The following is a 23357-nucleotide window of genomic DNA, read 5'->3' as shown; positions in this document are numbered from 1 at the left end:
AGTTGCGAACCGAGGCTACTTACCTGTTCAGTAACTGGCGAAGTCCTCGTGGATCAACAAGTAGCAAACTCCAGACGCTGTGGTCGGAGCGCGTGCACTTCACTACACACACACACACACACACACCAGCTTTATCCCGACTGCACGGTCGAATCTTCTGAAGTATAATTCATAACGAGTCGTCGTTTGTAAAACCGCGCGACACTTTCACATTCTCACCTTACGAGTTGTCTGGCGAGCACCGAGTATACCTCGCAGCCACCCACACTGACAACTAACGCCACTCCGCAGACCGAGCGCGTCGGGGCAGCGGAAGAGTTCGAAGCAAGCAACCAGTCGCTTGTGACGCAAGGTTTGAACCCGTCATCCATGTACAGGTTGGAGCGTGTGTGTGTGCGCGCGCGCGCGCTCGCTGATGCCGAGAGAGAGAGACAACCCAACTACACGAACGCAGTGCAGCGTTGCACGTGAGCAGATGTTTTGCGGTTTTCCTTCGTTAGGAAGGTCGGAAGTGCCAGCGAGGATAAGAAAGCACGCAGGAAGGACTTACTCCGGACAAAGTTCGATCAGATGCGCGGGCAGGTGCTTGAAACCGACACTTGAAGCCGAGCGATCCAGGGCGAACAGGGTTTGGTGCAGCCCCTCTTCAAAAGTAAGCGAACGTCCCCAGCAAAGTGCTTTGGTGCAGTTTTAGCGAGCGAGCAATTTCTCGATTTTCAAATTCCGCCACATGTTGGCAAACAGCAACAACTCACACGACTGGTTTTAGGGGTCAGGAACTTGGAATGCTCTTGCGACAGAACTCGGTCGACTAATACCCACAATCCACGCTGGAAAGGGATGCATTCATCGGCAAAATGAAGATATAAAATAAAAGGCGGGGCGACATCCGAAACCTTTAAAGTGAAGTTCGACGAGTTTGCCCCTCAACGGCACTCCGTGGGGTGATTTGAAAACTTTGCTTTTCATTGGTCGATTTGTGAACAGTTCGCACCGCACAGTGTTAACGGGCGAACTCTGTGCGGTGGGGTAAGAAAACGTGACCTTATCCTTCCTGGAGTTGCCCTTTAGCAGATTTATAACGCGCAGCATGTTTTGCCCTCCGTCTACACGCGCTACAGCCATGCTGAGGTTTAAAAAACGCTGACGAGTGAAAGGAACCCTCGTCATTAGAAAACGCGAGGTTTTCTAATGACGAGTTTCTCTCGTTGCTGTTTTTATTTGAGCAGATTCCCCCGAAGAAAGATTGCGACACCTTAGTAACCCCAGCGAATTTTTCACATTTATTTTTTACGAGAGGGAGAGCGCTGCTCTAGGGACGAAACGTGAAAGTTTCTGAAGCCACTTCAGGCCTCCAGTAAGCAGGGCCGTGAAACACATCTCCCGCAAACATCCCTGCCTAAGGAGGGATTCGAGCCTGCGGGTCGGAGAGCAGATGCGCTAATCCCTCGGTCAACCAGCTTCATTTCGCTTTATCTGTCCGAATGCAACCCCCGGTGACCTGACGGGCAGCTTCGGAAATTGCGGTTCAGTTTAGATTTCTTGAGCAGTCGAAGAAGTTGCAGGAATTTCTTCCCGTTTCAGAGCGGGTTCACTTTTGTTGTTTGCTACCCGAAGACCCTCGAATGATCGGCTCGGAGGAATTTGATTCGCGCCGAAGGGAAGAGAGTTTCGGAAGAAGAAGGCGAAGATTGATATCCAAATGAACCGCCGGCCCAGTGTGACGATCGTTACACGTGGAAGCGCTAATAATAATTTTATTAGGGGGGGGGGGGTTCTCCTCAAACGAAATGGTTGCTGGGGTAGCTTTCTTAGGGAATGGGTGCGGAATCTTGTTGCCCTCCTTTTTAATTAATATTATTCCATGTCTGCAGAATACTACACGTGTGTGTGTGTGTGTTCAGGAGCTGGTTTGCTTGTTTTGAAGGAAGTTTTCTTCTTCCGAAAACTCGAGTTTGCGTGGGAAGGAGAAACCACTTCCTTGCGAAACCTGCTCGTTCATCAAAAAGTCCTGATGCTATGGATAGGATTCGAACCCAGGTTTTTCCTACCGAAGGCTCCGTCGAAACCAACTGAGATGGGGAGGCTCGGTTATTCTCATTGAGTTACGCTCTTTTCTGAGGAACGAGCATTTCTCAAACGGCGTCACAGACTGTGACGTCATTCACTTTCAGAACTTCACGAAGTGTCAGAAACACATTTTATGTTCGCAATGTCGGCCATCCTGTTTCTCGCATCCTCCGGAAGCATTTCCAGGGATGATCGTTTCACTTTCTCTCACTTTTTACGTCCGTGACGTCATTTCCCTGACAGCGTGTTTCTGGTTCAGGAAGTCTCTGAGTGTCTTTGTTTAGGGGATTACGGCTTCCGGATTAGATAGGGGGAGGGGGGTCCGTGTTTTGGGATGCCGTATGTCAAGCGCAGAGAGTATGAGAGGAAACGAGCATATACGAAGGGCCCCATCCTCGGAAATTAAGGAAACTGAGCCCGCTGCTCTTGTGCTTGCCCGTCGAACGTGAAATGCCATTTTAGAAGCAGCCCACGTCTTCTTACAGCAACAACCCTCTTTGCTAATCGCAGAAAGAATTTTTTTGGAAGAAAAAAAGCACTTTTTTTCTTCCAAAAAATTGCCAGCTGCTAAATCACGAAACCGATCGTGATTTAGCAGCAGTGGACCAGGCGCTCCCCTGGTCCACGGTAGCCGCTAGAACGCAACCAAAATTGATTCTCAAACGCCGCACTCGATTAAGTTTGTTTCGGCCACTGCATTAGAGCGCGCGCGGCATCTTGGCATCTCTCGAAAGCAAACAGAAAGAAGGCAAAACGCAGGTGGAGAAGCTCTGAATCTTCACAGTTAGGCTTGGAATATCCACGTGATCTTTCGCTTCTTTATGCTTTCTGACTGTGAACGCTGTTATCGGGCCACTTTTCTTCTGGTGCGGAGAATGCTAAAAAAAAAATGAACTCCTTTTAAATCCAGCTGTTTAGAGTGAAGCGCTCTCTTACAAATCCGCAGCGGTGATTTGTTCAGCACGTGCGACTGCGACATTCGTTTTATCACCTGATTTCAACCGCATAGCTTTGTGTTCTTCTTTCTCTCCTCTGCTAATCTACATCAACGCACGCCCCCAATCTTTCGGCTGCGCCATCGCTCGGGGCAAAACGTGAACGCTTCTTAAACGCCGCAGAACGTTTAAAAGAATCCCTCTCACACCAATCGCAGATGTCGACGACAAATTACTCGGGTGGGTCATTTTTGATAATCGAAGTGCCGGCCTGGCGATTCCAGCGATTGGCGTAGCCCCTCTGGATTCACAAGGTCAAGGGTTTTTGAAACTCGCCCCATGGGGAAGGATGTTTAGGGCGGGGGATGAATTTCGCTTGCATCGCCCGCTATTAGCCGAGGGTCGTACATTTTCCAGGTTTTGTTCTCTCGAGAAGGGTTTGATTACATAACCCCCTCGCCATTAACACTAATAGTGAATCGTACACCAGGACCTGTTTTCGGTGGATTCGCTGGGGAAAAACCTTTCGCGCTGTGTGATAAACAAACCGACGTTGATCTTCACGCGGGATTCCCTTCGAGAGGTGTTTTTACGTGAATTTCTGCACAGGAAGAAACGAAGTCGACCTGAGGAATTACTCTCGTTAATTCTATCATAAGATGGCTTAAATTCTCTTCATCTTAAATTGGTAGTCACAAAGCTTTTTGCCTTATCGACCACCACCCTCCTACTGTTCTTCGTGTTGACAAATTTGCGAAACTTGCATCGCACTGCGGAATAAAACTTATTTTCTTCTTTTTTTCCCCTTTAATCAGTTGGAAGGTCTTCTGTTTGCAGCACTTCGGTTCTCTTCTTAATCAGCAGCACTCCTCAGCGGGAAGAGGACCCCCTGTAATTCGGATCATTTTTCTCCTCCGAACAGATAGCGTGCGAGGAGGCAACACGTGTGGAATCCTTTTCGTTTCCGGTGCTCATTCGTAATGCCTCGCCAACTGTTAGACTCGTGGAGTCGAGACCGTTTTCTGCCGAGCTGATGTGCGAAGAGTCTCGAATGAACTTTCACATGCACGCGCGACATTCGTTTAGTTTCTTACGCTCTGCCGTAATGCGTTTTAGTGCGTTAAACCAGCAGGGCTGGTCTCCGAGCGGCTCTCAAGTTCAACGTCCGTTAAAGAACATACGAAAGCAAAGTTCGTCCGAATGGTCCCTCCCAGTCCAGAAATTTGACATTCGCGTCGGTGATGTTCGATGGCTTTGTCGTGCAATGCTCCTTCTGTATAACCAGAATTTCGTCTTCGGTTGGGAATATTTCTTTCTCCTCTAAACCCAACAATTTTCGGCTTTCTCAGGATTGTGGCAAAGATTAAAAATATCTTAGCAACGCTGCAATCACTCGAAGGAATAAAGAAACTAACTGCAGTTCATTCATCGACTGCGATGTCGGTTAATTATAATTCAAATAAATAATAATAAAAACTAAACCAGAACGCGCACTGGACTTTCATAACAACAACAAAAGTAGGTCGCAGGCAGAACTAAGTTCAGCACAGACGAGGGCTTTACAAAGAGCTCAACCATGTCTTGCATAACACATTCGTGTCACTCTCCTGACATATATTAGGCCGATGATCGATGGCGGTAGCGTCACAATTATTCCCTGAACCTTCGAGGCATACTCTAAGTTCGCGGAGGTAGTCACCCCTGACTGGCATCGGGGCAAATGACTTGGCACTTATTCAGTTCTCGAGCTCGAGATAAACCCCGTGGAACACCTTGATTGGATACGGAATCTATAAATATGACCTGCGTGTGTTGTTTCAACAACCTAACGTTCGCGGACATTTCTTTTCCAGGTAAACTTCAGTCCGTACTTGTTGGCTATTTGCGCATTCAGTTGTGAAGAATTCTGTTGGCTTACGTTGCTTGCGCATGCGCGTACACACTTACACACACACACACACACACACACAATTGCAGTGTGCTGAACCTTTGCCTTGCGTTGTAAGACCGCTATCACCAGCGCCAGTTTTCGTGGCAGTTGACAAGCGCAGTTCCGGACCATGATTGGGGGCACTTCGTCTGCGGTTCAGACGAGGAAACCCCACCACAAAAGAAAACTACGTGAAAATAAGCGTTTGAAGAAACGTTGTGTGTGTGTGGGTCGGGAGGGGGGATGAGAAGTGTATTCGTCACCGAGAACCACAGTTGCTTTAGAATGCCGAAGAGGACGAATCTCTATCCCGTGGACGCAAAACAATCAACAGCAAAAGGATCGCATTCTCAAAGTTGAACCCCATTCGGTAACCCTTGGGGGAAAGAAAGGGAGTTTTATTGCAGTCCGACAGTATGTTACGATGACTTCTTCTTCGACCGCCTCAAGTGAATGCCACGAACCGTGTCATTAACCTTAAATGTTGTTCGCTATGGCCGTGGCTGCGACCCCGGTTAAAACTGCAGCCTCTGTATTCCAGAAAGGATTAAGATCCGCTGAAGTGCAACGGCACACTCCCGCCTATAAAAGGAAAGGACAATAAAAATTCAAAAAACAAAACGAACGCCTGTTTTCACCCTTACGATTACGGCGTACTGCGAATCAAATTGTAATTTGATTCGCAGTACGAACCATTATCCGGCCTAATTGCGTTAAGAGGTCATGCGGCGATATACTCCAGTTTTCAGAATAAAACAGAAAAGGAAATAATCTCCTCGTGACTCCCATTCAGAACCCTCGTGCAGCGAACTACTTAAACCGCAAATGCGAGAATCGGTGGCAAAAAGCGGGATGTTGCGTCGACTGAGGAGATTTTCTGTAAAACTCATGAAACAAGTCGAGTGACACCGTGAAGTACCGTGACGGATCATTAAAGCGATAACCCACACGGCGAAATAAATTGTCAAAAGTCATTTTTAGTTGGAGGTGAATTAGCCGGTCTCGTGTGGAGGTTGAAGGGTTTTTTTTTAATCCCAAAACAGAGAAATCCGCCAAAGAACACACGCACTTAACACCTAGTGCACAACCTCATAAGCATTATTCAATATCCTTTAATTCCAATCTGCCTCGTGTGCGAAACTTCAGAGAACGACGTTGTCTAGTTACGACCTGAAAAAACTGCTTCTCTGATTACAAGGTAAGATTTACGAAATGGCGAAGGAAAAGCTTGAAAGCGACAAAACAATAAGAAATTCAGTAAAATCAGCAATATAAATGAAACAGTAAATGCACGCACCCACACGCAGTCGATGCATGTCAAAAGACACATTTTGTTAAAAACTTCGTTTCGTTTAGATTATTAAAAATTAACCTGAATAAACCCGCACTTACCTGCGGCAACGAAAACATGAAAGTTCAACTTGGGAATTAATTGACGGACATTTTTGCAGGTTGATTGAAATATGCGATAAAGGGGAAGTCAGTTTAAATAACCGATTAGTTACGGAAACGAGCAATCTTGGTATGAATGTTGATAATACGCGATGCCACAAATATGCATGGAAAAAACAATGGAGCGCAAAAAAAAAAAAAAAACAATCAACTTAAATCCACGTGCATTTTATGATCCAAGCATAGCGTATTCTAGATGGCGTATTTCAAAATAAATAAATAAATAATATTTACTCATATTTAACAGTAAGATTGTTTTGAACACAATCAGAGATTGAACCAATAAAAAAGACTGATTACATATCAGCTGGGTGAATTGTGCAACGCTTGCGGTGTGGTACGAAAGGGACCGAGTAATAAACCCACTGAGCGAACAACGACAGCAGATAAGAACCGACAAAAATTTAAATGATTAAAATTTAAGTGCCGCAATAAAAATTCAAGTGCAGTTAAAAAAACCTTCAGAAAAGGCAATAAAAATAACGGAGAATTCATTGCTAACACGAAATATTAAATGTGAAAGAGTGAATGAATTAAAAGAAGCAAACTATTATGCAACAGCACCTGCGAACTTCTCGTAGCTCTGTCTTTATCGAACTCATATTCAAAATTAAAAATCATTTGCCATCAACAACAGCATTGACTTATTGTAAAATATGTGGAACTTTTATTAATGAAAGTAATAAATCAGATCTGTCAGTTCAGACCTTCACGAAATATTAAACTGGGCTCATTAAAATTAACGCGAAATCAAACTTTCACAGAAATAAATCCAAATTTAACTCCAACTTTGCGAATATCATTCCAGTAGGCATATTGGATCTAAGTACGTGAATAAGCAGCCTGCAGGTCTCGTCGGCCAAGTGGTTGGCGGATCCGCTCTCCAACCAACAGGCTCCAATCCCGTTGTTGTTATCGTATGAGGTCCCCCCCCCCCAATTTTCTTCATCAGTTCCTTAGGACTAGTTGAGATTGTGCTCTCCAATGAGGGACTTCTAAGTAAGTATTTTTCACTGCGGATCCGTGTGTGTGTGCTCACGGGGCCGGTTTGCCTGGTCTGACGGACGAAAAACTCAAGTTTCCGCCTGAAAAACCCCCCACCTCCTTATAAGACCGGCTAACTCACCTTTAGTCGAAAGAGACCAGATAAAGGTTTCTTACGTCAACGGGAATCGAACCCAGGTCTTTCCGACCAAAGGGCTTCGTCTATAGCGACTGAGCTGTGTGGCCCTGCTCGAATCCCAGCATAAGCAGGAGAGCAATCCTTCATCCCTCGTGGGGTGTGGAAGAAATCGCCTCGTTTAATGAGAAGCCTGAAATGACGAAAAAGCTCCGTTTTTGATATTTCCGATTCTGTTAAAAATAAATAATGTTGGTGAAGAAATCGTCCGCCCTTCCAGGATACGAAAGGTTCGTAACGATCCATGGGTGGAAGTCACAGACGGGGGAAAAATGGTATAAGATTCCGATCTTAATGTCTCCAGTGCGTTAAATTGCGCAGGAGAGAAAAGAACCCCGTATGACTAAATCATCTCGTTTGTGGGGTAGCCACGTTTTGTAAAGCCTTTGGTGGGTCTGTAAAACTGGCGGTTGCCCATCTTATGCTCCCAAGTGACCTTCCTCTTTTTTCTCGGCTTTCAACAGGGGGCGTTATTGGCTGAACTGCTTTGGTTTAACCGTTTCGCTTTACGCGATACTTTCAAAGTCAACTGCGAGGAATCGCTCGAAGTTTACTTTGGGTACGAGTTAGGTGAATGGCGTGTTCGTCTACTGAGCCAAAGAAAATGTTCCACCCCCAGCAAATGTAGCACGCAAGCCTCGACCTCTTTGTCAAGTGATTTGGAAGAAAATCAGAAGAAAGGAAAAATCAAGTTGTCAAATGAGAAGCAATTCTTTAAGAAAACTTAAATCATCCGAAAAATAAATTACGAAAGAATCAAAATGGCTGCTAAGGGACTATCATTTAATGCAATCCCTCCTCTTTGAGACATTGACACTTTCCCTTCCACGGCACACACTTAACCATAAAAAGAAAAGACAGAAAAGCACAAAACTTTAGCTGGAAAATCAGCTTATTTCAATGCTTATTTTAGCTTCGATGAAGATTGCAGTTGTTAAGGGAGTTTGTGCGATGAATTCCCTTTTGTGCTCAGCACTCCCCCTCATTTCTCCACGAATTGTAAAATGAGTTAACGCACTTTTAACGGGATATTTTTCTTAAATAAATACATTTGTTTATCACGAGAAGTCATTTTAGAGGCATCTTCCCTAGAAGAGGGTGGCACCATTTAGAGATTCTGCCTGAGTGGAAGCTCTCTCTCTCTCTCTCTCTCTCTCTCTCCTTGTAGCACATTTTCGCTTGCAAACGGAAGCACCGCTAGAGGGGGAGGGCACATCATCTTATGAATATTAATCTCTCTTAACTTTATTTAAAAATACACTCACAAAGAAAAAGTGCATCCATGGCGTTATTTAACTAAGGAATATTTGCACAATAAGAAAGAAGATTCTTAAGGTGCGTATCGAGCAGGCCATATTATGTTGCTCGGATCAGTGACTCGCAGTAAGCGGAGACATTTCTTATGAGGGAATTTATACAAAGTGGGAGGAATTATCTTCGTGCACTTTTAACTAATTTAAAGAAAACTTCAAGAAGATCATTTGGTTTCAAAGGCACGAGACGAGATCCGGAACATTCCTTAGATATGGAAGAGAATTTAAAGCTCGTCAGTTCGGAGTTGCTTCCAGATTATTACGATCGCGGCTTGACTGTTCCTACTTCGAGACTTCGCAGTACAGGGGGGGGGACATTACTTAGGAAGTCCGATTAAAGTTCAAGGAGGTCCATTTTTAGTTCTGGGGTTTCCAAAGATGCGAGGAATGAGGCCAAATGGACGCTGAAAATGATGAAGATGAGCTGATCATCCACGAATGGAAGAACTTGCTTTGAAGTGATGGAAATGGTTCCTGGGGGTCTTAATTTAAACTGGTTCCTCATTCGATTTTTAAAAAGGGTGTCTTCTATAGAAAATAAGTAAATAATAAAAATCCACATTTCCCATTTAGTCAAAGAAATTCACGTCATTTTCTCTAAAAAGGAACGTGGAATTGAAAGTCAGTTTTAAGTTTAAGAAAAAACACTTCCATAAAAACACACTTCCAGATTCAAGAAAAAGAATGAATCGCATTCATTCATGCGAGATTTTTTCCTATCAATTACTTTTCTGGAACTTTTTCCCGAGAAGTGTTACGCAGATCTACAAATTGAAGCTAAAATCCGGTTTGAGAGTTCTTTGTGAGCAACCCCCTCATTTCGAGGAGGAAAGAGGGACAACTCGAGAAGCATCGACGTGTCCTTCCTGCAGGGCAATGCAAGGACGGAATTAAAATATCATTTGAACCCTAGAAGAATCATCCCGCAGCTAAATTTTTATAGGTACAACAAGTTTTTTTTTTTCGGGGAAATACAATTTAATTTTTGTTACTTCAGTGCCCCTTATTCTTCTGTGATTTCCCAATTTTTTTTTAAAAAAAGATTTCATTTGAAAAGTTCTTCTCAATCAACCAAAGATATCCCATCGTGTTCCATCTGCAGGCACTCGCCAGATAGGAAAATCTACGGACCCAAGCGATTGGTTGAGCCCTAACATGAAAAGATTCGTCCCTGGCTTCATTCGTAGCGTTTTGCTCTACGAATGAAGCCAGGGACGAACAAAGTTTATCGCTCTGAAATTAACGACTATTTCTTAGTCAGAACTAAAATCTTACTTCGAACCACTCCTTGGAATTCAGATTCAACTTTGGTATCTTAGATTTCGGAGGAGAAATCCTTCTTTCTTCTTTTCAATGAGCGAAGCGAGTTTCATTGCTCAGAGCCCCGTCATCCCCTCCCTCCCATTACTGGTGCGTCTCAAAAGTAGCATGCGTTTGGTCTCTACACCGGGGAGAGATTTTCTTATTTTCTAACTCCCCCTTCCCCGACGATCGTAAATTGCCGCACGTTATTTAATATTTCGTACATTGGAATGGCGGTAAAAAAAAAATAATTCTTTAAGAAATGTCTATAAATATACATACTTATGTCTTCGCCCAGGAAAAGTTACACGAGCGTTTAATACCGTGTGACTAGGAGATATATATGTGTGTGTGTGTGTTTGTGTTTTTTTGCATCATTCGGGAACCCTGCTCTAAAGACTAAACGTGCAACTCTTTTCAAGCCATCAGTGGTCCAATAAAGTGGCGGGGGGGGAGAGCAGGTTGCGCACCGAATGAAGGATACCAACATAATACCAAATATCTTGGTGGATAAGATTTGATTCGAATCTGCTACTTTTCGGTCAAGCCACGCGATCAACCAGGCCCGCGTTTAAGGATCTTAAGCAACGTACGAAACATTCTATTCAAAGTTCTTTGAAATATGGTTGAACGTTGCAACTAATGGGAGGGGGTCTGAGGAAGAAGGGATCTTTCGCACACCACTCGAGTCAGATTGAGCTGAGCTTTATTTTTCTAAATGGACATTCAGAAAAAAATGCCAGAAGTAACTCGATTCCAAACGTGGTGAGTCAGCAGAGGAGGACAGAATGAAGAAAAAAGATGCGTTGGGTTCCTCTCCCTCGATATTTTCAAAGTGCTCCACTTATTTCATTAACGTTCACTCTGAATCGAGTAAAAGTGCGAACTTCTGCTACGCAGCCGAGAACCGTCGTAATAGCACGTCGAATTTTGGCAGTCATGACCCTCGTAATAAAAGCAGTCAATGACTCGTTACAGCAATTCCTTGTTTTCTATTTTGAGGAAAGAAATCCGGTCTAATATTGCAGCGAGTTTTGTTTTGCGACAACCTCACTCGTCACCCAACTAGAACCACCGTAACCGGCATCCTCTATTCTCGAACAGAATTCGAACTCCAACTCAGCATTCTGCTAGAATTACAAGGAATGCTTTAATGTTGCGTGTTCGTTGGTACGAGTTTCGAAATCAACGGAGACACGACGCACTTGGGACGTAATCAACCGGACTCTTACCGCAGATGATCGCTGAATACAAGAATCCCATCAGAGCGAAATGTCGGTCTACTGTAATCCCTGTTGCGAGTTGAATGTCATCAGTCCGCTAGTTTATTCGTCAGAAAGTATTCACCGCCGGACTCATCTCGTGAGAATATTAAAAGCAATCGCGAAAGAGCACTTCGAAATCACAGCATCAAAGTTCTCCTCAGCAATTTCTGGTCAGATCGCGTCGCTCGACCAACCCTGACTTAATCTGCAAAACAGTTGGTTCACACACTCATGAAAGCGGCCCTCAAGAACTCAGACGATAGGGTGAAATGAGGAAGGAGGGGTGAGTGCATGTAGGCTTCTTCCGATTTAATTTCTAGCTCGCATGATTTGTACTCCTCCCCTTGATCTACAAAATCTTCCCGTTTCAAAAATGAAGGGGTTTCCCTAATTAGGCAGAAGGGATGGGAGAAAACAAGTGGGTCGCGTCCGCTAAGACCACTCTCTAGGTCTCATAACTGAATCGATTTCGATCAGCTATTTGTCGACCGTTTTACCTACTTCATTAAAAAAAAATAAATAAATAAATAAGCGTTGTCTCCTAAACACCATCTCATACAAAGAGAAAAACAAAAACAAGAAACTGAGACTGCAAGAAGTTAACTGCTGTTTAGAAGCTGTGCTTGGTTGCTGACAATGTAACACAACCTTGTAAAAGTCTATTTCTAGTCATTTTTAATCTGTGTTAATGATCTGCGCAACTTCTGTCCTTTGCTGATAACCCCGTTTTGATTTACAACGAAGTTCATGTCGACGCATCGAAAGACCACATAAATCAGGATATGACAGAATAAAAACAAATGGTTTCATATCAGCGATCTCGAAATAAAATAAATGTCACATTTAGATAAGACTAAATGTACGTACTTCAGCTTAACAAATAAGTTACATCACAATCTATCAATCAATAAAATGTCACGAGCTAAATTGTGATGGCAAACAAGTATGTCATTGCAGATAAAAAAATTAAAAAAAAACGCCTCGATAAGATCCTAGAGATCCAAATATCGACAGGAACTTGAAGTGATATATTTTTGTGATGTTTTTGAAAAACAAACAAGTATAAATCATCAACAGAATCCGTCGTGTTAAAAATGATCAGCGGAGCATTTTGAAATGCCTCTTCTACTCGCGGGTAAATTCCTCACTCCAGTATGGCGTCACTTGCTGGGGTGAAGATTACAATAATCCACTGCCCCTGAAAAGAATCGAAAAACAAAACAATAAAAGCGATTCTCACATCCTATCCAGCTTCGTACTGCACCAAAGAATGGTATCCCATCCTGGATGTCTTAGCAACCACATTAAGAATGTCCTCGTGTAGAATGCGGAATACAATCTGCTGTGGGAGAAACTTGCTGGCAGTACCGAAAGACAACAGAAAGAAATCCCACAAAACCTTTAACGGAAGAGCTGCTAATTACCGACGTCTTCTTCTGATTACGTGGTTAAAAAAAGATCGAGGAAGTGCAGTTGGAAATTAAATGGCGTTGAAGAAGGTTTAAAGCAAACCAAATATTGATGTCAGCAGATGATGCAGTGATCACGTACCTAAAGCTACACACAATCAAATGATTTTGTATTTAATAATCTGATAATTATGTTCTATCAACTAACGTATACAGACAAGTAAATTCTATACGTTCTTCTATGTAGCCACCCCTCAATGTGTTTGTATTCTTTTAGTAATTAATACGGCAATCGGCCTTGATTACACATTTGTATTGGCGTTTATTCTTGCAAATGTTGCCATTTGAATCAGCGTACTGTGCTGTGTTGTATTTCATGCCGCCTTATGTTGTCATTTATTTTGTATCATACAATACTGAAACTTTTATCTGGTGTGTCTCAGCTTGTACAGGATGTGTCGCATTTGTACTACGTGTTAACGTTAAGAAATTGAATTCAGTTCAAAAATAATTCGAGCGACGCCATAACAGCACCCATAAAAACAGAACTCGATTCGTGTGAACAGAGCGTCAGCTTCTGAAGAGCAGCCTCCTCCTGTTTCCCAGCGCTTGGCTTAATTTTAACGCATGCGATGCTTTTCATGAAATAATTTAAGTAATAAATGAAATACAAAAAGAAAAACAAAACTTCAGTAATTGATTCATTTTTGTTCGCATCTGAGCTTCTGTTGCTGCTTTTCTTCGAAATACCTTCTGACAAATTTAGCAAAATCGTCATCACGCGTTTTTTCTCTCACTGAGTCTCCAATTAAGAGCTCAGCAATCGAAGAATTGCTCAAAATGCTACGATAAAAGTGATGACCTCTGAGTTCCCCATCTTTCTGTCGCTATATATACGTTTATGATGCAACAACCCGAGGCACGAACAAAACGAATTCAACTCCCCCCCTCCTCTCTCTCTCTCTCTCACACACACACACACACACACACAGAAGTTGCGATATTCTTCAGCTATGGATCCCGACGCTCAACGGGCCATTTTCTAAGTGGCCCACAGATGAAGCAATTCTCAACTCTCAGAAAGAAAAGTAATTTATAGCAGCGGCACAAAACTAGCGTTTCGATGGGCGATTTTTCAAACCGCTTTTTACGGTGGTGCTGAGTGGAGACCCTCCAGCTGGAGATCGAAGTGAAACGAGTGCGAGCCTTCAAGACATAAAAGCATCAGACCTGATGCAAAGAGGATTAGAATGTGCACAACGGAAAGGGATATTTGTAAAGAGGGACTGGGGGGAGGCATGTGCATCCGATTCATAATCTGGCGCCACCAACACAAAACCGGTTTGTAATCAGATTTAGCGGCCCAACTTCGAAAAGCGCTCGAAGCTATCGTGAACTGTTCAGCCCATCGATGTGCGAGTTTTATTATCTGCCTATCGAAACATGGCGACACCGATGAGTGCAGTTCCCTCGGTGAAATTCGGTTAAATCTCCGCCTTCGTATAAAGCACAGCACAGTTCGCTGAGTGGGCGGGTGGTCTCGGTGATGCCATAATGCGTAGGCCGCAACCAGGTTTTATGAAGAAGTCGTTTTTCGAGATTTTAACTATTAAGAGCAGGTCGAGCCCATTAATCGAACTGGCATCACGTTGAAGATGCAAGTCTCAATGGCCCTTTCTGTGTTATTTTTGGATGGAAGCTGATGTTTTGTTTGTTTTTTCAGCTTCATCCAAGAGACACGTGAAGAGAAATTTCACCTTCTCAAAGCGCAATATTTCACACCCCGAAATTTGTAGCCCTTCATGTGACCGAGGAATATCAAACACATCGTGGAACCATTCTAACCACGCTTTTCCGCAGAAATAACAAAACAGCTTCTCTCTGAAACTGGAATTTCATATCCGGACATCATCTAGAATCCATTCCCAGAGAAGATAAAAATAAAACAAAAGGAGAGGTTGAGCTGCACCATTCTTGTTGCGTGTAGGATTGAAATCTACGCAGCCCTGCTGGAGTGTCACGCACGACAAGGTCTAGAGGTGTCCCAGAAATGTCAAGCGAAATCAGAAACGACTTATTAATATCAGTGGCTGACAGAGGGAGTGACTACGAGAATCTTGTCAATTAATAGACAGGACACTTCTTACTCCAAAGGCAGTGCAATACAACAGTGAGTTAAAGCCGAATAAATCGACATGCGCCATACGACAAAATTCCGTCAATGATGGGTTATATCTGTTGATGATCTCGGTCAGCTTTAAATAAACGGCTACGAGAGCAGTGGTTGCAGGAGAAGAAAATTTGTCGAAGAAGAAGAAAATTTGTCGACAAACTTCACACACACACTCGGCTGATCAGCGCTGAGAACGGAGCCAGGGTGCAGGGACAGCAGCAGCGCGAATCGACGAATGCATCCTGACAGATGTTTGGCAAAACTGCGGATTTGCAGGCACGGTAGTAGTGGCGTGTGATGGCGCTTGAAATTACGTGCGCTTGTAACAACCTATCTGAATATTGTTGCCGACCAGAAAGATTTTGATACACTATCCCAAATATGACAAAGTATTCCACAAATCGGAGCCTTCGCAGCTCAGTCGGTATAGACAAAAGCCCTTTGGTCGGAAAGACCTCGGTTCGATTTCGGTCCAAGACGTAAGAAACCTTTATCTGGTCTCATACGGGGGTAGGGAGATTGCACCCGAAAACTGGGGTTTTACGTGCCCCGGCCCCGTGAACATACGCATCTATAGACATAGGCACGCCGAGGGGGCGTAGGGCTAACCACGTTATCCTCGAGTTACGGTTGCGAAGTCCACAGCTAAGAACCGTAAGGTTCGTGGAAGCTTAAGAAAATTCCATGGGTCGGAACAATTTGGGATTTTTATGCTGTTAGAAGTTTTGCAGATGAGAAGTGGCACCTTGAGTGGAAAAGAGCATCGACTGTTTTAGAAGTTATCGCTGAGATATGTGTGTGTCAGGTGGTGTGTAGGTTAGCAGAAGATTAGGAATGTGATCCTTTGAAGATCTGGGTATTCTTTCTTGTGAGAAATAAGACGGAGCTGTGGGTTGGTAGCCTCGAAATTCAGAAAGTTATCCTCCTTCTCTCCACCGGAGAACAGCAAGGAGAGAAAGCACAGTTTATGGTTGTGAACTTATGCCATTGGTTCTGAAGCGTGGAATATTTAAAAACTAATGAGGTTTATCAGATGACCAGGAGGAACGGAGCGCGCTCACATCCGCAAATCTGTAGGTAGGATTTGAGATTAACTAAAAGAGGGGTGTTTATCTTTAGGAGGACAGAGCCCTCGAGAACTTCAACATCGTATGTTTGGGTGATCGTTATGAGTTTCGTCTGATGCAACTAAGGCGATGAGGCCAGTATAATTATATCGATTAATTTCGCGTGATTTCCTGACCCAGTTGTTCCTGTTTTTCGAAATTTTCGTCTCGAAAGCCTGCCATGTCCATACGGGACCGGCTAAATCCCCTTAAGCTAAAAAGGTATTTTAAAAGGCCCTTCGCGTCCTATTCAAAATATTGCTATGGAAATCTAGAGAGAGAGAGAGAGAGAGAGAGAGAGAGAGAGAGAGCCATCTATCACGATATGTGGTGAACAAACAGAAAAATCTGAATACCAGGCAGTCGTAAAGGGTACAAGACTGACATTGGGTATGCATAGCAGTATACCTCTGTGCGGACTTGATCAAATGCATGGGAAGTGGTAAGAGGAGCTCACACAAGTTTCTACGAATCTCTCCGTGATTTGTTTTCAGAAGTGGATGATGTAGGCAAGGAAAGAAGCCCATTTTAGTGGTTGCTGATTGATTGGTGGGCTTCCAGGTGGTGAAGAAGTTGACTCAGTCAAAATTCATGAAATGTCTTTCTGTAAAAAGACCAGCGAGACTTGAACCGGATTATTTCTAGTAATAGCAAAGAGACCATTTGTCTGTATCGTTCGACGACGCAGGAATCTTAGAAGAAGAAGAAAAAGAACCACGCCAGAGGATCAACTTTGTCACATTTGAAGAAGCGGAAGCAGAGAAGGTTTGAGCCTTGACGAGGACCAAATGGACACAAATGACCTCCGTACATTTTCCACATTTCACCCTTTCAATGGTCGACTCATCGAATATTTATTTTATTTTTGAATCTTGACACACTTAGTAAAAGGTGAGGAGAACGGATTTTGAAACCAATGAAGTCCACAATTCAGCTGTTAATAATTCGATCAGATTAAGGTTCGTAGCGGAAGAATGAAACTACCCCCTACGTTGGTTGGTCAAGCAATAACATTCTCCCTCTTCAACTGCATATTTGAATCCCACAGTGGATGTGAATGTTTTTTGAATATCTTTAGGTGGTGGGCGATTATCAGTGCACAGTGTAAGGTCATCATCCCCCCTCATTTAAGGCTTGAAGTGATTTGAAAGGAGCCTCCGTAGCTCTCAGTTAGCTTCTTCCACGATACCCTCGGTTAACACCACGTGGGGACGAAAATACCAACCACGACGTGAAGAACTTTTTTTTTTTTTTTAAGATTTCTTCCATTCAAAATTATTTATTTATTGAATTTATTCATAAAATGTATTGAGTTATCATCATATTACCTTATCATTTGCATATTATTACATCTCATTCATCTAAATTTTCTTTCAAAATGATAAAATTGCAAAACAATGACATATTATGTATAATATAACCCAAGAGCATCAGCTCATCCGGGTTACAAGAAGTGGAACCAATGCACAGCATAAATAGCACCCAAAATATTGACAATATATTTACAGAATAATATATATAGAGAGAAAATTGAATTTCAGTAATTACTGAACTTTAGTTTTCTATAATATTGTAGTAATTAAATATTTTCCAGTGGCTAATATTTCTTGGTATAAATTGGTTAATTACTTTTTAAACAACTATTCTAAACAAATTTTGAATATTTTTATGAAAATTTAGGTACTGTCTAATCAGATTTTTGTATGTGTTTATGATGTTTTCCTTCCATATTAAGACTTGTATACCAGCCACTAGTGACCAGATCAAGATCAAGATAAGATAAGGATTCGTGATGTGATTGGCTGTTCATTTGATGGCGTCATTGTGTGTGACGTCATGAGTGTGTAATGTTTGGAATTTCCCTGGGGGCATATGTGTCAGTGACGTCAGTTCTTGTGTTTAGGTTTGCGTGTGGAATTATGGGTGAATGGTAGAGATAAGGATTCCTGTTGTGATTGGTGAGGCACTTCTGACCAGATCAAGATTAAGATAACATAAGGAATCTTGTCGTGGGTGGGTGGGTGTTATTATCAGATGAAGATAAGTGATGTCATTTGTTATTTGTAAATAAGTGACGTTATTGTTTTGAATGGAAAGGAAGATATATTAGTGGATAAGAAATCGTGTCGTGATTGGTGGGACACTTCTGACCAGAACAAGATCAAGATAAGATAAGGAATCTTGACGTAATTGTTAGTTGTAAATAAGTGACGTTATTGTTTTGAATGGAAAAGAAAGATATATTAGTGATAAACATTCATGTCCTGATTGGTGGGACACTATGAACCAAACAGGAGTAGGATGAAAGGGGAAGCGATGTCAGTGTCCTGGATGTGTGTTGTTATGAGTTGTAGATAAGTAAATGGTTTGCATATGGCATTATGGGTGATGGATAGTGATAAGATAAATTTTGGAATTTTGCTGGGGCCCCTTCTATCAGGGAAATCATGTGGTGTGTTGGGTTCGCATCCTGAATTGTGGGTGTTTTTAGAGATAAACTATCATGACGGTTTGTGTTTGGAAATTTCTGGGGACCATGTCTCTGTGACATCACATGGTGTATTGATTTGCCTATGGAATTGTGGGCGATGTTTTTGAGATAAGATATCTCGGAATTTTCCCAGGGTGACAAACATCCGTCATTGTCATCAAGTTTTATGTTTGGTTGTCTATAGATGACTGTACTAATTTTCCAATAGATTTTGGGATATTTATTTCCTGTTAAAGGGTGGGAACTCTTAGAGTAGAGACGTGATGGCGGCAGTGATTAGGCTTTTCTGAATAATTTAATTATATGCTAGTGTCCCTCAAACACACAACACACACACACACACACACACACATTAGACATGAAAAGTCGCTAATATATCCATGTTGATACTCTAATATGTACCCTATGATTATTCTTATGAAAAAAAAAACTATTCAGTATTAGAATTAGGCTTACAAAAACGTACGAGCAGTGATTATTGAAATTAAAATTATCAATTGTTATGTACAAGTTAAAAAAATTAATTTACCTTTCTTTCCAGAATGGGAATATCTTGGTACTAGCTACGTTTTCTGAATATTCCAAATTGTTGACTTTTAACATATATTCACCACACAGAACACAAGTCTGAAAATGCAGTTGACTTTTTTGTTATAGGTTACTGGGGCTAACATATATTCACAGCACAAAAACACACACAACATAGCAGTTGAAAGATATTTCTGTAATTAACCAGAAAGGCTAGTTGACTACTTAATTAAGATTACTATCCGATTGGTTCTCTGTATTAATTCTTTCCCACAGTTGCTCATGCTGTTTTCCCAAGTTTGGTGGTAAAGTCTATGCGCCGTTTTGTTTAGGGTAAGTGTTATTTCCGGTTTCGAATTCAGAGTGCTGTTAGAGGATGGAATTCTGACAAGTGAAATGATTTTTTTTTCAAATTGATTGGTTATTTTTCTATTTTACTTTTAAAACTCAGTTTAACTACATATTCTAATAGAATAACTGAGCAAAATTAATAAATAAATAAAATGGATATGAATTTATTTTCCAACACTAGATTTCTCATTAAGTCTTATCTTAAAGATATCTCTCTTATCCGGTCGCCAATTTTGTTGTAAGTAGGTGAGAAATCCTGTGTTTAGGTTGGAACTCTTCGTTCCCGTGAGAAATTATTGCTGTAGTAAATTAATGCTTACATTTATGTTTTTTTTAACCAATATGGCTATTAATTTCGCCATCGATTTCTTGTGCTCTTAACCTATTTCTGTAACTGAAATTTATTTATTTATTATTTCTTTAGCATTAGTAATTTTAAGTAACGGATATGAGACAAACAAGGTTTTGAACTCCCCACAGTGTTTTCGTTTAGAAACTTCTTTTGCCAGCACCACAAATAAATAGTTATTTCTTATTATTTCAAATGAATATTAGCTCTGTAATATATATACTTTGTTAATTTCTATGTTACCTTTTATATGACTGTAATATTATTAACAAATTGTATTTACTGAATCTAACATACAGAAATTAAATAAAGTGAAAAAGACAGTATTTTTTTTTCTTATTTGTCTGATTTCACATTTGCACTGATGTTCATAGTGTGTGATTTGCCACTGTTCTTACGTGTAATTCATGAGATTTATCTCCATGTAACATTTCAAAACAAGTTGAACTATGGTTTTTACATAGTTCAACTATGTAAAACTCATTTCCGTGAGTCCCAATTGACTGTTGTCCTCTCAGCCCAACATTTATTTCACAGTAGATGTGTTTATATACATATATATAAAATTTATATATATATATATAAACACAATTATTATATTAGATATTCCTTCCAATACAAATAAATAATTATTGATTCTTATTTCAAATGAAAACTAGCTCAGAAAGAAATAAAGCAAAATTGTAAAGGAAAAAAAAATGTTTACCCTCAAATAAATATTTATGATCACAGCAAACAAAAAATTCATCAGCTTTTTCAAAGTTTTGAAATTCATGCAAATATTGTTTTCATCATTTGGAATCATTTAAATGAAGAACGGGTCTGGCTATTAAGTTCGTTAATGTTTTTTTATTTTTCTCTTCCAATGGCGAGTATTATTTGATATATGCATGTTGAATTCACTTCTTATCTGCATACTACAATACCTTTTTATTTTTTTGTCACTTTTCAGGTGAAATATTCTCCACTAAAATTCTGCCTACTAATTTAATACCCATTTCCTTTTGCTTCCAAGAGTTGACACAGTTTCACTGAGTGGATTTTCAAAAAAAAAGTCTCTGGTTAGTTTGTGGCATGAAATTTCACAAGGAAAAAAAATGTTATAGTCTTACTTAAATTTGTATAACACATCAACGACACCCAATTTGTTCATTTAAATTTACACATTTTATTTGATTGAAATATTATTTACAAATTGTATTTACTGAATTTTACATACAGAAAATAAATAAAGTGAAAAATACAATCTATTTTTTTGTTCCTTAATCTTCTTATTGTTAAATTTGCACTTTTGTTCAACAGTTCTTCCCATACTTGTGGAATTGCCATCATGTGGTTTTTGACAATGTGACTCTCATCTGAAAGTTAATTTTTAATTTGGTGATCGTTGGGAATTTATTACTGTAGATTAAGGGTTGCATATTTATTTTTTGTTTATTTATTTATTTATTTTCTGAGAATTATTAAAAGCACAGAATCTTTCGTTATGTTTCTAAAAAGCATTTAAAATTACACGTTATGTTTTCACGTTTTGGGCAGCCAATTTCATTTAAATCAAGAACAGGCCTTCCTATTAACATCACTAATGTTTTTGATTTTTCTCTTCTTTGGCAAGTAATATTTGATATTTGCATGTTGATTCTATCATCCAATTTCTTAGTTTGTCCAAAGATAGTGAACCAATTTCCCACTTCAGCTGATGGTTATATTTTATTAACCAAGAATTCTGTTTTTTTAACTCTTTCAAGTAATTCTTTCCAAATACAAGGTGATTTTGTCACTGCATATCTTACACTAATTCCATCAGAAATACAAATTTCTTTAGGAAATAAATTTGAAGTCTTATTTAAAAGAATTTGACAATCAATTATTCCAACGATAATTGAAAATTCGTACTTTTCACCCAATGTCGATTTTTCATATTCGTTTTCCTTCATGCTTCTTCTTAGATTACTTCATATGGCACCATAAATAAATAGTTATTCATTATTATTATTTCACTGATTATTAGCTCTGATCTTATATTTTATATTAACTTTCTGTTACAAAATTCTAAACAATTAGAACTTTTCACAAAGAAACTTTCAAAGAATTTGTGGCTCACCCATTATTTATAATTTACCGGACACAAAGCGCCACAACACAAAACAGCAGCTGCAGTGGATGAACGATTACTTTAAGTCCAAAGTCACTCAACTCTATGGTTTTTTTCTTATAGTACTGTTTACCTTTACCATCCCCAACCCTGACCGTTCCTTCAACAATGAACCTTTTGCACAGATGACTCAACGACATGCTTTCGCATACTGTTGGATATACTGTTGGTGTGCTTTTATCTTACTTTGTGTAGGGAAAGGTAAAATTTGTATATCTGTTATCTGGAGAGTACAAATATTTTTTCTATACCACACTTAAGAGTTTAAGTCATGTTTTGGGGTTAATTATCTCTGTAAAACAACCAAATTCTAACAGTTCGGATTTTCGATTATGTGAACGAATTGTTTTCAGATAACTCAAACAATGTCAATAGGTAGCATTAGACAATTTCTAAAATAATCAATTACATGGATATCAGTTTTCAATACTTTTTTCCCCTCATTCCTCACATTAATTTCAGAGTAGTGATTTTTTACAACAATTAAACAGAATGCATTAAGGTATAAAGTTATGGATTTAGATATCAAATTCTAATCAGAATTTGATATTTCTTACAAATTAATTTTATTAATTTTTATTGCTAATTAATTTTTATTAATTAAGTTTACAAATGCATATTTAATTTTGCTGAAATACAAGTATATTCACTGAGAAAAAATCGAAAATTTAATTACCTAAAAATATTTCACGATATTTAGTTTACACTGTTAACATTTTCCAAAGAGTTCAATGAATAAAAGTTTTGTTACTCACTGTTTCTTGGTTACATTACATCAAAATAGCTGGTCACACAAAAGTTTTTAAAGCAGATACCATGCTAATCACACCTCCATACATTTGATATTGTGTCAGTCTGGAAATGACACCATGCCTCCCTAACCATTCTGTGTATTCTTTTGTCACCAAATATACACAAACAGTTTTCGTAAAATGTTTGTAAATGTCCCAAAATAAAGAATCTTTATCGAATTGGATAAAATCTTTAAAGTCTAATTTTCCCCCTGATACAAATAGCTGGTAATTCAGTTTCCAAAAATAGAAAATGATTATTAATGTTGTATATTTTTGGTGAAAATCTGTCAGCCTCTTCACAACTAATAGAAAAACTTTACTTCCATCAGCTTCTGTATCATCAAGTATTAGTTCCCCATTTTGGCATTTCAGAATATAACACTCACCGAGGTCCATTTCGTAGTCAACTCTTCTTTGCAAGTAGCCAAGGATATCAGACCACTTCCTGGTTAACTTTTCCCAAGTGGTCCTGGATAAATACATCACAATGTACATATCTTCTAAAATCATGACAGGTTTCAATCCTTTCAGAGCTATATGAAGAGTTTTGTCTC

The 23357-nt window shown here is 40.2% G+C and overlaps 1 protein-coding gene across 4 annotated transcripts in view; it reads right to left on the bottom strand.

Annotated features, from left to right (window-relative positions):
• LOC150096485 (uncharacterized) overlaps positions 1-23357 on the bottom strand; it is a 67212-nt gene that overhangs the window by 29463 nt on the left and 14392 nt on the right. For 2 of the 4 annotated variants that reach the window (XM_090408224.1, XM_090408222.1), the window contains exon 1: positions 24-298. The exons of 1 other annotated variant lie outside the window; for it this stretch is intronic. The gene's annotated coding sequence lies outside the window, so the exon portion shown is untranslated. Of the gene's footprint in view, positions 1-23; positions 299-6327; positions 6458-23357 lie in introns of those variants that run through there. One more of the 4 variants, XM_090408225.1, reaches the window with a different exon arrangement.

The sequence above is a fragment of the Typopeltis vanoorti genome, chromosome 18 (genome assembly GCF_054136105.1).
Source record: "Typopeltis vanoorti isolate ZY-2024b chromosome 18, IOZ_Tvanoo_1.0, whole genome shotgun sequence".
Taxonomy (NCBI): domain Eukaryota; kingdom Metazoa; phylum Arthropoda; class Arachnida; order Uropygi; family Thelyphonidae; genus Typopeltis; species Typopeltis vanoorti.
Note: the sequence above shows the minus strand (reverse complement) of the source record. Positions and strands in the feature narration are given on the sequence as shown.